The sequence below is a fragment of the Rhamphochromis sp. 'chilingali' genome (genome assembly GCF_963969265.1).
Source record: "Rhamphochromis sp. 'chilingali' genome assembly, chromosome: 11".
NCBI classification, from domain to species: domain Eukaryota; kingdom Metazoa; phylum Chordata; class Actinopteri; order Cichliformes; family Cichlidae; genus Rhamphochromis; species Rhamphochromis sp. 'chilingali'.
This window is the reverse complement of record NC_137938.1, coordinates 12,661,327-12,678,869: the sequence shown is the minus strand read 5'-3', so window position 1 is coordinate 12,678,869 and position 17,543 is coordinate 12,661,327. Positions and strand designations below refer to the sequence as shown.

At 40.3% G+C, this 17,543-nt stretch overlaps 1 protein-coding gene across 7 annotated transcripts in view; it reads left to right on the top strand.

Annotated features, from left to right (window-relative positions):
• Positions 1 to 17,543, top strand: part of LOC308406293 (RNA-binding motif, single-stranded-interacting protein 3-like) — a 164,353-nt gene that overhangs the window by 62,337 nt on the left and 84,473 nt on the right. The window contains exon 1 of one of the 7 annotated variants that reach the window (XM_080897218.1): positions 4,448 to 4,587. The exons of 5 other annotated variants lie outside the window; for them this stretch is intronic. The gene's annotated coding sequence lies outside the window, so the exon portion shown is untranslated. Of the gene's footprint in view, positions 1 to 4,447; positions 4,655 to 17,543 lie in introns of those variants that run through there. One more of the 7 variants, XM_080897217.1, reaches the window with a different exon arrangement.

The following is a 17,543-nucleotide window of genomic DNA, read 5'->3' as shown; positions in this document are numbered from 1 at the left end:
GGTGCGGTGACTCCCAAGCTAGGCGAGTGGCTCCAGCAGATCCCAGGAACAACATCGGAGATCTCTGTCCAGAACAGCGCAGTCCTGGGAACAGCTAAGATACTGCGCAGGACCCTCAAGCTCCCAGGCCTCTGGTAGAGGACCCGAGCTTGAAGGATAAACCGCCCGCAGGGGCGTGCTGGGTGTTTTTTTTTTATTTTTTAATATATATATATATATATATATATATATATATATATATATATATATATATATATATATATATATATATACTTTTTAAAAAAAATTTTTTATTTAGTAACCCCATACTTAATGCAACAGCGTGTGTTCACATACGCATTCCCAGGCACCTTCTGTTTCTCTATCTCCTTTCAGTGGCTCCCTCGCTCTTTTACTTTCAAGGAAGGGTAATCCCTCTTGTAGTTAATGTGCTGTGACATTTCATGGTACAATAGGATTTGGAAGACACTATGTATTGTCATGGTGCCGGGGTCTGGCTGATAACCTTGCTGTCTGGGTGATTTTGGACTCCAGCAACTCTTGGGCTAGCTTTTATCTCACTTTGGAAATCTAATTCTCAAGGTAGAAATGCAATTCACGGTAACACAGACTGTGAGGTGACGCACCGGGGGTTATTGTAAAACCACAGTAACTGCATGCTGTCATGCATCATCTCAATTTCACAAATTCACTGCTAGTAACATCTGATTCATAGATTTAATGTGGCATCAGCTGCTGTGACAGATTAACGTTTTGCTGAGCGGCAGTGCAAGTGACAGCCAGTGAAATCTTTATACTTATGGAGTGGTGCATGCTGGATACGTACCATGTGCTGTTGGAGCCACTTGCCTTTGAGAAAAGCCTTTAATATTAGACAGTGTAAAAATATTGTATTCTAGGTTGTTTCCTGGAACGTTAGGGATGAGATGAAATGGTTGAGAATTTCCATGTTTTGCTGAGGGACATGAAGGGAGCAGAACATGTAATCATAACCAAGGAAGGAGGGCCTGTTCTCTGCTGCCACTTTTATTGTATTTGAAAACATGGTGCCAGCTATCACTGTCACCTGAAGAGGCATGTGAGATACAGCTCAACTTAGAGGAAAATCAAGTGAGTAGTCCATGGTGAGCTTTGACTTTTACTTGAAGCAAGTTGTGTAACGTGACATCATGTCATAGACCACATCTGTAAAGTCAACCACATTTAAATCTTTGCTCTGTGAGAGTTTTGGGCTTCTTTATATGGACAGTAAAGAAAAGTGCCAACTGCAAACAGTAAAAGAAGAACAATTAGAGAGCAGGACAGGACAAAAGTCTCCAGCTTCCTGTGCTTTTTTGCTGAATTGAGACAGAATGTCTAAATTTTAGGAAGTATCTTGGCGTATGCAATTTGACATGATACAGGCAGCAGGGTTTCGACTTTGGATGAGCTCACGGCCAAAGTTCTTATCATGCCTGCAGAGCTGATGTGAGACGGTTGGATATAAGGATTTTCCCCATCGCCCTTCAGACCAACTGCCTAGACAAAGGCAGTGTTGGAAGGGATGATGTTAAATGTTTTACATGACATTTCATTGTTTTCTTCTTTGTTTGGAGGAAGTTTAAGTGCCATAAATAACAGCATTAGCAACTTAATTCCCCTCAGTTATACCTTCTCAGAATTAAAACAAAACAGCTTTAAACAACCTTTGATTTGGATATGACATAATAATAATAATAAATGTTTATATTATCACTTAGTTATTTAAACTGTAGTGAAGCCTCCGGTCTGAAAAGGCTAATTCGATTCACAGGTTGTCATTTTGATCTACACTAAGACGAGCCTTAAATCATCAAATGAATGACTTTAATCCAAATCATGCAAAAAGGCTCCAACATAGTACAGAACATCTTCTGCTTAAGCTAAATGCAGATTACAGCTGAAGTGAACTGAGTGTTTATCTAGCTAACAGCCATACCAAGGGACTAACGTCTTGTCGCTTTGATTTGCCGTAAGATTTCTTTTGAGAGCGTGACAGCGAGCGTGAGACAGTGAGAAGTGTCACGCCCAGATTTATGAGACGGGCTTGGCAGCCCTGATATTGCTGTTTTGGCTGACTGTGTTATACCTGGAGGGAACTCGCTGCTGCCGCCGCTACACTGTAGCCAATTTAGCTGGAGCACAGCTGCTAAGAGGCTCCCCGAGGTGTGTGTGTGTGTGTGTGTGTGTGTGTGTTTGTTTCAGGATTAGCCACGGCACCAATTAAAGCCTCACACTGGTTTTTAAAGGATAAATTATTAACAGCAGAAGTGACCCCTCTGTTCTTTCCTCCTTTGCTGTTCGCATGTCTTTTTTCTTCCTCCTTTCCTCTCCAGTATTCACACACTTTTATCAGACTTGCTTCCCTTTCGTTTTCTTGTATTTGCCTTTCCTTGCTCTTGTTCTTATTCGCTACATTTCAGTCCTTAAAACTTAGTCTTTGTGCAACCTCTAAAAGATTGGGGCAGGCTTTTTTTTTTTTGTCCTGAAATCAAGTGTCCTTAAAGCTGCAATTTTACATCATATGTGTATTCCCCGTACTGAGTTTTTAGGCAGATTGATGCCTTCAGGATACAGTTGGGTAAGATTGTTGCTCTATGCAGCTCTGTTTCATTCTCCTTTTTCTCCCTGTGCTCAATAGCAAAAGCATGTTAGCCGGTAATGGATACTTTTAACCTTTTCCAGGTAATTTGATCAGGCCTTTAAATCAATCCAAACACTGTGTCGGGGTTATGATTTAATGCGAATACACGACTGCTACTTCTGTTGAGCTTCTGTGTTTTTAAATAAATGGACGAACCATGTCTTTCTGTTGTGAATGCTTTAATCCTGGATTCTGAATTGCAGACGTGAGATGCTGTGCACCATCTCTCACAATAACAAAAGACATGAGACTTGAAATGCTTCACAAGCATAAATGTATTAAACACCACTTCATGTTGCCATTCAGTATTCCAGCTAATGGAATGTCCTGTGGAAAATTCTGCGACATCCCCTCGTCATAGTTGCTCATCATTATCCAGATGTGTTTTGATTTGGCAGTTGACTCTAAAATGTGATTTTCATTTCAACAGTAAAGTGCATTTTTGAATTAGAGTCCCTGGTGTAAAATTATTAAGCTTAACTCACTCCATGGACATCAGATTTTTACTCTGCCTCTGCCTGGCCAGCTGTGTTATGCATTTCCTTTTAAGTCATGGTTTGGGTTCCTGTCCAATCATCCACCTGCAAAATAAAAATATTAATTCTCTGACTCAGTTATGACTTTGTTCTGGTATCAGAATCTTCCCTCTAGATATCGTCAGGTCATCATCTGATCTCACAGAGGGCAGATTTCACTAAATATGTTCCTGTTTCTCACACTCTGATTTCTTCATCCTTCTATCCCACCAATTTTCCCATTCCTCCCACCTCTGTCTTCTCTCATTCCCTGAATATTTGCCCCTCTCAGATTTGATTAAGGAATTTAATTACAGCGAGGGACATAGTGGAGGAAGGCAGGAAGCGGCTAATAAATGTTCGGTGACCCAGAGAGAACAAAAGGTAAAGATAAGTGTATTTAAGTCAGACCTGGGGAATCTGAAGTGGAGGAGCTTATTGAACCTTATGTCAATAGCCAAGACTGCATAGATTTAGTTGTGCATTGATGCTGCATCACTGCTCCTACAGGTAAATCCTGCAGCACCCTTGAAGATTTACATTCACCAACCACTTTATTAGTCACACCAGGCTGGTGCTAGACACCTATTTACTTTCAGAACTGCCTTAATTCTTTATGGCGCAGAATCAACAAGGTGCTGAAGAAATTCCTGAGATTCTCGTGCATATTGAGCAGCTGTATCTCTACTAATTGAAGATTTTACATGTTGTGCATTCAGAGATGTCTTTTTTTGGTATACTAGCGAAGGATGGTTGGGAGAATGACCCAAAATAGGATATGCGGTAAAGAAAGATGCCACTTGCTTAAGTTGTGTTCCCTTTAAAACTTATTCCTTAACAGAAGGTAGTAAAACATAACCTCTTATGTTTACTAGATGATGGTGGAGGGTACCATATTGTGTTGAAGTATGGCTGAGCAGCTAGCTGTACAATGCTGTCTCTAGAAGCACATACTTTGCTGTTTTAAGGGCATAGATGCACTTAAACTGCATGTAGTACACTACAAGTACCTGGATGTTGGCGCTATGTTGGCGCCTTAGCAGACTGGGAGGGACTTCAAAGCACTTTTCAGCCAGCTGGAGAATGTCGTGGCCATGAAAGAAGTAACCATAAAACGGGCACTTAAGCAGGACCCAGGAGACAACAGCCCAAAGTTCACAGATTTTACTGGCACAACAGGTGTCTTCACAAAAGGAATGTTAAACAGGATGTTCATGGGAAGGAGTCTCTGGCAACTTGGGACAGCAATCCTGAGATAGAGGAGATGAGCGTTGGAGACAGTCCAAAGTATGAGTGAGTCCAAAGCTGTGAGCAAAAAGCACATTTAAATTGTGAGGTCTTACTTGGAAGTGATGTGAGGTGAGCTGTGGGAGGAGCCACTGATCAGGGTTTGAGTGGCAGAGGAGGCAGGTAAGTCCAGAGGCTTAGTATTTGACAAAGTTTTCCCAGAGAAGGCAGGCCAGCTCAATAGAAACAGGTGAGTGAAATTGGATTTGTAACTACTATTCAGCCACAGAGGAATCACTGGAGGAGAAACACAAGGGGGTTAGCATGGGAGATACTGAGGTTTTGCTTAGAGCCATAGAGAAGTCTGATTACCGCTCGGTAGGACAACAATCTGGCAGAGACTCTGTGTTGGAGCAGGTGACAGAATAATAGGGGACAGGTGTGCAGGCCGAAGAGCAGGAACATGGAGACCTGCACCCTATCCTCCTCGAAACAGAAAATGTTAGCATTACAGAAAATGACAGATGACCAGTGCAGACTATGACAGAGTGAGATTTGTCAGCAACAATGGTGACTTTAATCGTGACCAGCTATAAAACAGTTGCTTATTATTATTTTTAATCAGGCACTGATAAAATATTGTTTGGTCTTCATGCATATTAAGTTGGCATCATCACTGCAGAAAAAAATATTGTGTGGCTTTTAAGTGTGTTCTACTTACAGTGGCGATTGTTACTGTAAGTGCACACCTCAACGCTCCTCATTTGAGAAAAGACAACCCTGTTAAAGAATTCAGGCTATGGAATTAATGTACACAGTGTATTACAGGTATTTAGGCTTGTTTTTTTTGCATTATGGCAGTACCTGGAAAAATGTCATGTATCCATGTATTGTGGCAGTAAATCGGAATGTCTTAACTTAATTTAAGCAATTTGGGCTAGTGAATCTAAACCTTTTTGTTCTAAAATCCATCTTTACAATGTTGAATATGCGCACAAACCTTTTAAAAATTTTTGTTTTAATAATGTAGCAAGTTACTATTCTGTTGCCTTGCATTTTTCGATGTACTGTATGTCCCCACCTCTGATGTTGCTGCATTTGGCATTTTAATTGATTCACTAATGAGAGTAGACCACCCCCAACACCCAAGCCTAGACACGCATGTTGGGGAATTACTGAACGAGAATTCTTATCGCACTGTTTCTTATTGTTGTAAAATGATGAACCCAACACACACCAGTCTGTACACTCAGACGCATGCAGATACACATACAGGACTGCACCAAATCCTATCTTTTCAGCTTCTCATTGTTGCTGTGGAGAGACATTATTCTGTCTGCACACTTATTCTATAGTCTCCATTCTTTGACCTGACACTATATAAGCATTCTGTCTTATTCTTATGCCCTCTTATTCTGATGGTAATTTGACTGCCTGAAAAGACTGGCAGAGGATTGTTCTGTCTCATTCAACAAAATACGGTAAAAAGTCATTCCTGGGATTTAAAAAAAAAAAAAAAAAAAAAAAAAAAAAAATCCTCTGCGGTGGATTTCCAGGGCTCTGTCGTCGTGTCTGCAGTTGCCTGTCGGCCTCCCGTTCATATGCTAATGAGCCAGAGCTTGATTGTTTCCTCATATTTTAATCTCCTGCATGGTGCTGGAGGGGAGGGGGCAGCAGATAGGAAGAGGGTGGGTATGAGGAAGAAAGATGAGACTGAAGGGAACGAGATGATGGATGAGGAAAACAGGACAGGGCAGAGGATGTTGGAAACTGAGGAATGGAGAGGAGAAAGTTGAAAGGGAAAGATTTTTTTTTTTTGAGACTGCTGACTGAGATGATATATTGAAGGAAAATGTTTGACAAGAACAGTAAAGAGGTGAGGGACGGGGTGGGGGGCAGGATGAGGTTATTAATATGCAAGAAGTAGGCGATAAGATAAAGACGGATAGAATCACTGCAGGATGATAAGCTGCAGATGGAATACACAGTTCACCTTATCAGGAGACATCCAGAGTTTATTAGCGGTGACACAAAAGAGGTACTACTACAGATGGAACTCTGCAATATTTTATATTACTTAATTTTAAACTTCAAGGGGGGTCATTGAAGATCAATGAAACTTCTGCACTTTTTCTTTTTGTAGAAGTCTGTTTTAAACCATTCATGATTCACCAACCCTGTCTGCCACCGCTTTTCATACATACTGCCGGATTGAAACACATTGACCAGGGGGCAATGAGAGGAGGAGCGAGAGAGACTTTCTTGAATAAACTAACGTTGAATTTGCATAAATATACATAATAAAAGAGCTTTGTGCAATGCGCCTCTTCAATATGCATGTTTTTTTTCCTCTTTTTGTAACTTGTATGCTAGAGGTCATGCAATTTAGAAGGAAGAATGTAGAATGAGATTTGTTTTTTTTGGAGGGGAAATATACTCGGAGAGGTGGAGATAAAATCATCTGGGTGGGTTTTGAAGTATAATGTAGTGGAATGTTTTTGTTGGGTGTCACTCAGGAAGGGTTTTCTTTAGAAAAAGCATACAAGGTCAACCTTTTTTTGTAGTTGGATTTGAAAGTTGCTGTGATTGTGGCAGGCAGCAGAGATGGCACATATGCAAGGATATGGCTTGACCAAGGACTTGAATCTGAGCCAGTGTGTGCACCGCACCTACAGGATGTATTTGGTGGGAAATACAGTACCTGCACTGGTGGAGCCTTTCTTAAAATGAAAACTACTGAAGGAAAATGATACTATATGCTAGCCATTAACCACCAACCAACAAATTTCATTTTTGGAAGCACCTGCTTGGCCAGATATATTTCTTTGGATGTTCTGACACACAGAATTCAAACTACCTTCATTTTAAACAGTCAGAGCAGTATGCACCCATTTTCTGTTACATACAGCAGAAGATCACACAGGTTGGGAAAATGTTCCAACCTCTTTGAGGCATACGCTGTTACATAACTCCATTATTTAGACAACTGCCAATATTGCGGTAATTGTTGTAATATATGCTTTCCAGCATATTTACAGTGCAAGTGCATTCTTGTTGATATACAATTCAGGTGCCTGTGTACATGATAAGGTGTGGTTATAACAGCAGGTTTGTTGCTATGGCTACAGCTTGATAAATATACGGTTAAGATCGGCAGCTAAAAATGTTAAGACACTGATTACAGCCAAAGAAACAAAAAACAAAACCCAAAAACATCAGATGCAGGTAGAACTGGGCCATATCATACCGTTCACGGTGATACTGGTATAATGTTGGGCAATGATAAGAAAATGAAATATCGTGATAGAATCTGGGTTAAACGCGCGTGCACAGTGCCTTTGTTTCCGCACATGGCAGAAAAAGCATGGCGGTGACGGAGAATGAGAAGGGTGAAAGCGGATTGTTGAATGAAACTGATGAACCAGAATTGGTTTGTAAAAATGCTGCAACTTCAGTTGTGGAATTGGTTTAGCTTTCGTCCGTCAGATACACACCACAGCACTATTTTTGGTAGCGCATGCTAGCGGACCGTCGTTATTACAGTGTTTTTTGGAAAATACAGCGCACATAAAATCAATCCTTTGATTTTTCTGAAAATCAAACCTTATAATCCCGTGTGCCTTATGTATGAATTCTGGTTGTGTTTACTGACCTCAAAATGATTTTAAGTGGTACACGGCGCTCGAAAATCTGTCAATGTTTTAGTACGACTTTGCTAAGCCACGAACCCGCACTACTTAATGGATTGTTGGAGCATTACGGCCATCGTAGGCAGGAGCCACGCGGAGTGATACGTACTGCGCTTCAACATAATATTACTGTATTGTGTGTGTATAACCTCTTTTAAGTTTTGTGGATATTATACATGGTTATGCTGAGGATATTTCGGTCAATTTCCACTGGAAATGCCTTTTGCTTAAACTGTCAGCGAGGAATTTGCATTTGCACTGTTAAATTCTTGATGGGTTTTTTTTTTTTTTTTGCACTAATAAAGTTGTGGAGTTGTAAAGTATTTTGTCTAGAGTCAATTATATCGTCAGTTATATCGGTATCGCAAATTTTCAAATGTATATCGTGATAAATATTTTTGGTCATATCGCCCTGCTCTAGATGCAGGTCAAAAAAGTCCATCGTCCACACTGATATTCACATGCTATGTTTTGCTTTACCACCAATTGGGCGTATTACTTAACAGCTGGTAACTGTGAGGTGCACAATTGACAAAGAATAGCAGGGATGCTGGCTGTTTAATAGAAAACACATGGGAAGGCTCAAAGATGCTTTTCAACTCTAATTTCTTTGCTGTAATGTAATGGTGCATTACTCTGTGTTTAGGTTACCTTTTTCCAAGTGAATTGCTGTCTGACTTGAGATGCAAATGCATTTAGATAAAGTGCCATATGTTTGTGTTTTTCAACATTTCCCATAACCCTACACACCAACGGTGACTCAGCCTTGGTCTCCAGAACAATAGGTGGGCAGCCTAATATAACTTTGAATCAATCACAGCTTGCCTGTATATGCACAGATAGCCTGAACCACCCCTCCTCGACCCACCCACCCACTACCCTCCCCATGACCTTCTCAAAAACACAGCCGCAGGAATTTGCTGAGAGTTCAGCAACCTACCACAGCCTCTCTCCATCATCTCTTTATCTCCCACCAGGCCTGTGAGCACAAAGTCCAAACTGCATGCCTCCTGGGATGCTTGAGCAACATGTTTATGACAGCCCAAGTGTTGTTGATGCTGCTATTGCTGATGTTAACGAGAGAGGGAGAGGTAAAAGGCTGGAACATGTCGTTCCACTGGGAAGCAACCTTGACGACCTTGATCTTCTAAGGAGACTGAGAGAAGTAGAGAAGGATTCATATGGGAAGGTGGTGGCTGAGGAGACTGGAGAAAGGGAAAAGCTAAAAAAAAAAGATTCTAGAAAGACTAAGTGGCAGCAGATTAAATATAATGATAGATCAACAAAGTATTGAGATTTTTATCATTTAGACAACGAAAACATTTTGATGAAAATATGAGCAATTTTCAAGTCGAATATCCTGCATCTATATATTAAGTAAACAGTCTATATATTAAACACCTTGCTGCAGTTTCCTGCTGCACTTTTGCTTTGGCAGCAAGTTAAATAGGTCAGACTGTTTTGATTGGCTCATGTTCTGTTTTAATTAAAGTGAAACTCTTTGGTGTGACTGACCTCACACTTAGATGTAGTCTGATGAAACTTGCAGACACCCTGGTAAAACCTGAGCATGCCTTTGAACTTAGGAAGCCTTCAATTACAATAACCGTGCTATGGTAGCTCAAAGGGTATGGTTAGGTTTAGTATTACAATTATATATAATGCTAAATATAATGCTTGGTCTGATATGACAGACATTGGCACAATACTGTATGTGTATGGGTGCCACAGCCTGGACCTCTGAACCACGATCTGAAGGTCCACGTGATGACAATGCTATATAGAGCTGTTTAAAATGACAATAGGTTTACAGACTGACAAGATCATTTTGGTGTGGCATACTTTGAGTATTTTAGTATGGCTTTGTCATACAAAGTCAACAGTTTAATTACGTTACATTTACATTGTTCTTGAAGGGGTTTATTTTCAATATAATAGACTTGTGATCAAAATCTTTTTGTATTTGATATTTATGATAAAACATTGGAAATAATTTTACTAAACAGTAAAATAAATGCTACACATGTCCTGTAGCACCAATAATAAAAATCATAAAATAATCTTCAAAAATTTATGGAGTAAAAGGCTCGCAAAATTTCAAAATCCCTGGTAGCCCTTCGGGCCGGCACTCTTCAGTTTTTGGTATCCCAAAATAAATTTAAGTAGCCCGAATAAAAAGAGCAATTTATGTTTTGTTTCCCGTTTTGTTTCCATTACAATATTATACATTAAAGTATAATATTGTAACAGAAACTAAAATTAATCAAAAACTTGTTAAAATACAAATCACAACAACTGAATAAAAATTACAATCATCAGCTCAAATACTTGGTTCTCATTGAACAGAAATTTCTATGACCTTGTAAGAACTGTGTAGAACATGAATCAGTCTGTGCCAGATCCTGAATCTGACATTTCCACTGGAGTCACTGGTAAAAGGTAAGTGGAACCAAGATCTAGGCCATTTGCTTTTTGAAGTTTGCAAAGACTGCTAAATTTTGCCAAAGGTAGTTCACTCTTTGCAACATGGTACGCTGTTCTAAACAGCTTTTTCAGGACTTCTTCTGTGTGCTTGGTTCATTTTTAGAATGTTTTTTGCAATTGCTGTTTGTTCTGGGAAAGATATTGCAGACTGAGCAATAATGCATTTCTTGCATTTCTCATGGGTTCTGATGGGGTCTTTCTTAAAATTACTGGTCCCAGTAACAAAGGTGCTTGTCGACTCACAACACACCTGGCAGAACATCATGTTATTTAGCTCGTCATATTCCAGCCACAGAAATTCTTTTGTCCATGAAACCAAAAAAGCTGCGCTTTTTTTGCCTTATAGTCTGATTTGTCATAACTTTTCCGTTTTGTGGTTGGCTTTTCTTTGGCTGCCCCTTCTTCACCCTGACCTGTCTTATCTGGCTGAGCAGAACTAAAATACCTGCTACTGAAATCTCTGCGCAATCAACCTCACATGTTTAAGCTTGCTGTGGGAGATTTCACTTGTCATGTCTGAATAGTAAGCTAATGAGTGATAAGACGATGCCAGAGGAATTGGTGCGCAAATAATCGTCACTCACCAATCAGTGCTGCTGCTCTCTACACAGATTTTGGTAGCCCGACTGGAAAAATCGTTAGCCCCGGGACATCAGGCTAGCGATTTTGCAAGCCCTGGAGTAGATTAAAATGGGTTTCAAAAAGGGCAAATAACAAAAGCCTGCACTTGTTTTTTTTTTTTTTAACTGCACTATGCACTTCCTAAAGTACATTTAGTAGAACAAAGATAACAGTATAATACCATTCCCTTAAAAGTAAATAGTGCCCAGAGGGTGAGCTGCCTTGGTTTGGGTTTGTGCTCTTGGAGTGCTTCTTGTTTGTACTGTCTTGATCTTGACCACAGTTATCACTTTGACTATTTATCTGCATATTTTCTTCTTAATAAAGCATGTAGACCATCTGTTGAATCAAGGTTGCACCTCATGTAGGGACAAAGGACTGCAGATCTTCTTTTACTAGGAACTCTGCTGCTAATGGAGATAGTTTTATTAAATAACCCTACGGTGTGATTTACCCAGGCGTATCATTTACTCTCCAGACTAATCACAGGCTGGGCTACACCTCTTGCCTACACATTCCTGAGCTTGACACTTGGAAACAAGCAAGTATTCTGTATTGGATATCATTAGGCTTGTCTCCAAGAAGACTATTTATACCTGTGCACAGCATTAGCTGAACTCTCTGCAGTCTTCTCCGCTTCCCCTAACTTACAGTAAATGTGCTATTTTTCTTTTCCTTCATTAAAAACAATGTAAAGCACTCTGTGTAGAGCTTTAATATTCAGCTGCACCCTGAAGCCACATCTTTCAAGGAAACAAAGCCTGGATACAATAGTTTGACAATCAAGTTACATTTATGAATTCCTGAAAAGATGATTTGTTGTCTTTTCAGGCATTCTGACAGAAGCACTGGCCGAGGCTTAATTTAGCTGCTTGTGTAATATCAAAACAAGGACAGTATATTGGGTGCCATGTTTCCATTCGGATGTACTGTATTCATAAGCGCTTCCTTAAACCCTTCCGCTGCTGTGTTTAGAGGCCCAGTGAGTAAGAGAGAATCTTAGAACTGGACCCAAAAATAGCTCGCATTCTTTCCTCTGTTTCAGGAAGCATCAGAAGAGGTCAGAACAACCCTCTCTCTCTCTCCCATGTCCGCCTCTTTCCTTTGTCCCATGTATCTTTAGCTTTACCCGTATCCTTTCTTACTTAACACTCTTTATCAGCCTTTCCTCTTCTATAGTTTTTTTTCTGTCTTCCCTCATGTCATCCAAAGTTCACCAGTATGCGATGTTGTGCAATACCTTCACCCACATCTATACTTAGTTTGTTTTTCCCCCCTCCCCTAATGTTGTTGCAGATAAGTTTGGAGATAAGTTTGATCATCACAAAGACACCTCTGCACATACAAGACTTTTCAGTAGCTATTCATTGTTTAGAAGTTAAAGAACTGAGTTTAATGTATTCTGTTTAAATTATTCCTAAAGCAAAACAATAGCGGGAAAGTGGAGATTGGCAGATTTGGGTGGGTGGATGGGAAAAGTCTACAGAGTACAATGAAATAAGTTATTTTGCAGGAATTACTGCCATGACGAGAGTTCAGTAGCTGGAACAAGTAAATATTCCTGCATTTTTTTTTTTTTCCCTTTTTGAGTAAAATTCAACCTCGATGCGGTTGATTGAGGCATCCTTTCATTACACTTTAAAAAGAAATGCAACAGATTATTGTTATTGTTATAGTTCTCATTTGCTTTTTCTCTATTTATTTGCTACATGCAAGGACTAGTGTGAAATATCATTGTCATGATGAGCATAAATGAAGATCAATGCTAGCACATCTACTGTCAGACAGTTAGGCACACAAAGGGTAATCATACTCCTGCATCTTCACAAAGCAAGCAAATGTGTTTAATAAAACCATGCAAATATGGAGCAATGTGACTCTAAAGTGTATTAGAAATGTAAATGATACAGAACTTCATTCTTGAAGTCTGCAGTAGAAAGGAATAGAGTAACAGAGCTGAAAGTGGGGTCGATCTCAGCTGGTACGTGACAGAGCTTGGATCTCCTTCACATGGCATGTCAGACTCATTTTCCATTGTGGACCACATACAGCCCACTTTGATGTCCATTTTCCTACATGATAAAGAAATGGCGCTATAGTCAGGGGTGCACATAAGTGGTCCGCAGGTGCGCATTCGCTGTCAAAATAAAAGACGCGCACCGGATAAGAAGTTGCAACGCGTGTTTGCGTACGTTAGATTTTCTGGAGGAGGACAGACATTTGTTTAGAACTCTTAAAAATGTCGAAGAAGCAAGCTCCTTTAAGCAATTACTTTGGTGTTTCTCCACCTCCAAAGAAATGTCAGGAGTCCGAACCACAAAAGAAACGCGTATTCTCGGAAAAGAGGTTGCAGGAGGTGAGCTGGCTTCAAACAAATAATGAACGCACAGAGATGTGGTGCAGAATATGCTGTGAAAATCCCACTCTAGCTGACAAAAACACTGCCTTTTATATGTACACAAACACGCGTTGCAACTTCTTATCTGGTGCACGTCTTTTTATTTTGACAGCGAATGCGCACCTGCGGACCACTTATGTGCACCCCGGCTATAGTAAATTAAAGAGATCTGTCACCGTGACTCTTTGGGACTTAAATTACAGAAATCTGTCATTTTATTACTTTCAGGTAAAACTTGTGAAAATACAATTAAGTCCAAAACTTATGGCCTCATAAGTTTTGGACTTCCGATGGACGGTCAGTGCCTTGAAAAAAGTAACTACTTCATAGTAATTCCTCTGCTTTTGCTCTGAAATGTACACCAGCATCAGTCAGCAGCATGCATGTGCATCACACTAAAATAATATTTCGCAGCACGTTTGTGTTTCAGGACTCAGTTGTGCATGAAATCTGCAATAATCCCAGTGACTGTGCTTGCCTTGTGTGACAGTTTGTGTCGCTGCCTCTGAGCCTTTTTCCCAGTGTGAGAACTGCTCCACTGTACTAAGTGTGTCAACAATACCAGCTGAGAGGCAGCCTTCAGTCCACACACAGCAACTGCAGACTAATCCTTAAAAGAGAGAAACTGGATGAAAGCACGGAGGGAGGGAAGCACAGAGGAGGAAGAAATATAGAGCAAGCATATGGGAAAGTGGAAGGATGGAGATGATAAGAGCAAGAGACGGAGCGATGGTGGAGTTGAGCTTGACAGTGAAAGAGGGAGAGAGGAGAGGTGGAAGTGTGAATGCTAGAGAGAGAGAGGGAGACGGAACGATTTTAATGTTTCAAAGGATTTCCCTATCACAGTCTCTGACACATTACATACACAGCTCACTATCAGCCCAACCCTGACAGCTGCACAAATTGGCTGAAAGAGGTTCCCTGGGCAAGGCCTTTGATCAGGTTTGTGTGTGTGTTGTGTCAGCAACACGAGGGGAAGGGGAGAGGTTTTGTACATTTGTGCATACCTGGACATCTGCGTAGTGGAGTGAAGAAAGACTCTTTCTGCTCCAGATCAGTGTAATGAAATGAATGTACAAAGATAAGGCTAACTGTGTGCATGTTTGTTAATAGTCTAACAGTCTGGTTTTGCTTCATGAGCTTATATTGTGTTTACCATGCAGTGGTGTGCAGTGTGTTATCTTAAGCGTGTATAGCTTTTACCCCTGTGATATTTCTCCATAAGATTTCAGCCCGGTGTCTTTTATGTGTCTGACACTCCCCATCAACCATGTGTCTGTGTTATCTTTCCGAGGAGGTTGGTAAACAAACCCATTGTTGAAAGGCTCATATCGAGCCGGTCCGCTGCACAGTTCAGGCTTTGAGGCGGTGAGGTTTCCAATATCGTGATTGCAGACACCACATGGGGAAAAAAAGATATGCGCTTCTTTACTTTCCTCTAACAGTGACACATTATACAATAAACTTTTATAAAATGTCCTGAGAAAGCACACTTATGACAGACTTCACGTGAATTGTTGATTCTAATGATTGGTTGTTTAGCTTTGTTTGTCAAAAATGGTGTAAAATGACCATAATTTTAAAAAGTTTGAAATTGTGAAACCATTTGTCTATGACTCAAAAATATAAAGGCAATTATGTCCTGTCAACTAGATTGACTAATTAAGGAATTGATTATATTTAGCACATTTTAGTATATTATATAGTTCTGTTTTGTGTCTGAAGTGGCTGATACAAAGTTGTTGAGCCAGTATCAATATTCTTCTCAGTGAATACTGCTTTAGGAGTAGAGGCTGGAGATATCACGATATTTAAAGAAAATTTGCACTAACGATGCCTCTGATGATGCAGAAAAAATGATAAACGATGTTTTATGTTTGGAGCATGAGAGCAGCAGTAAGTAAATGAAGAGCATTTTCCATCCTCTTCCTGCGAGTTATTGTCATTGATGACACACTACCTAATTCAAAGTGTGACACTATTGAAATGAGGACCGGTAGCAGAAGCATTCTAATTCAACAGGGGCGACATAGCATGAGCCAAATATTAGAGCAAAAGTAGCCCAGCTGCTTTAGTTGAACAATAAACTCTTCAGGACCCTGGTCAATATGGTCACATAGTAAAACTGAAAAATACTTTATACCTGGGAAGCTGTTTAACCAGCTCTGTAAAGTTCTGCTTTTCCAACATTTAACTGTGTCAGTAATTTGCATTCACTGTTTGCCCATCCTGTCATACGGAGTTCAGCTTGCAATGCTTGGTTGGGTCTTTTTTTTTTTTTTTTTCTAACCTTTGCGTCGCATATCAGTATCTGCTCCATTGTAGCCTTGTTGTACTCGATGTGTTTTTCCCTCAAATGGTGAAACTCGTTGTTTCCACATTACCGGGAACAATTTTCTTGCATATTTTGCAAAGTAGCGTGCTGCTTTGGAGGTGATTTAAAATCGCTTCTGTTTTAGTAGCCAAAAATGATTCTTTCTCTCTGACATGCTTGGAATTGTTTCATTCATTGCACTGGTAAATGTAAATGTGTGGCATTGCTACAGCAACGATATGACATCTTTTTGACATTATCATGTAAAAATTTGTTGGTGGTATTGTGAAAAATGTATGGCGCAGCCCTAAATTGAAGTTATTCAGGAAATAACATCAAACTGCAAATCTCAGAGACACTGGTAATACAGAGTATTATTTGTCCCAGCTGTTAAACTGAAGTATTACCCAGCATAGCCTCTCTTTCACCTCTGCACTTTGTTTGTGTTTGAGCTGAAGTGTACAGGCTCGTTGTTGGCTGCTGGTGTGAGGTGCTGGCCTGTAAATGACATAAGCGCCTTCTCCTTTTACTCCTGCGTGTCTTCCATACATGTGTTGAATCCTGTTAGCGCTGTCTGTCTGAGCTGCTAGCATGCGTCTGAGTGTGTGTTAGGATTTGTGCACCAGCTGAGAGAAAATACAGGTAATGGATTAATATCAGAGCTGGCTCAGACTCCACATTGCTCTGTGGTGACAGCCTGTCATTATCACAAACACCGGCTCACACTCGTGCACGCACACACAAGCTCACACAAGCTTCCTTGCAATTGTGCATACATATCCACACACAACTCCAAATACAGGATTCACCTTAAGTATGTACACGCTTCCTTTCCTTACCTGTCTCTATCCTTTCTCTTCCTGTCTCTCATTTTCTCGTCATTACGGCACACAGTGCTGCTGCGCTGTGATCATCTCAAGCTGCAGCAGCTTCTTGAACTTGTTCTATCCACTTTCCAACAGTGGAACCAACACTGGGACTACACATCTTTGCGGTGTAGCTGTTTTCCTCCAAGGCAGCAGACGGAGTGTTTTGAATGCTGCTGTCATATGGGCCATCAAGCTTGTTTGCTTCCTCCAAACTTAACCTAATAGTTTGCCTAAGGCAGCGGGCAGGCAGGGGTGGGTGTGCCTTCAGTGCCAGGCACTCATTAATCCTTGCACTGCTCTTCTCCCTGCCAGAAATGGTCATCTTATTAAGCCATTTAGTCAGTATTGAGCTGTGTAATTGGACAGTGGAGGCCAATAGGAAATGTTTGAGTAAGTTAAAGGTGATAAAAGGACCTTGCTTGATTTAAATGCTGTACAGCCTGCTCGGTTCACCCATGGCATAAATTTATTAATACAAATTATAGCGGTGTTTGCTTTAAGACTTTCTTGCCTGACAGTGGCTTGATACCTTTGCATTACAAGAGATGTTTTGAATATCTTTCATTTTTCTGGTCTACGTTTGCTTGCATTGTAACTAAGGTTAAACAACCAGAAAGCAATTTGTGCTGCTTTTAATGTTTGCTGATTTGTGCACACACACAAACAAACCTGTTTTTCATGAAAATTATCAATGGTTTGAAACATTTCCTTATCTAAATCACTGTAGAAGTCACTGCACCTTTACACTTCAGTCAGCGCTGAAA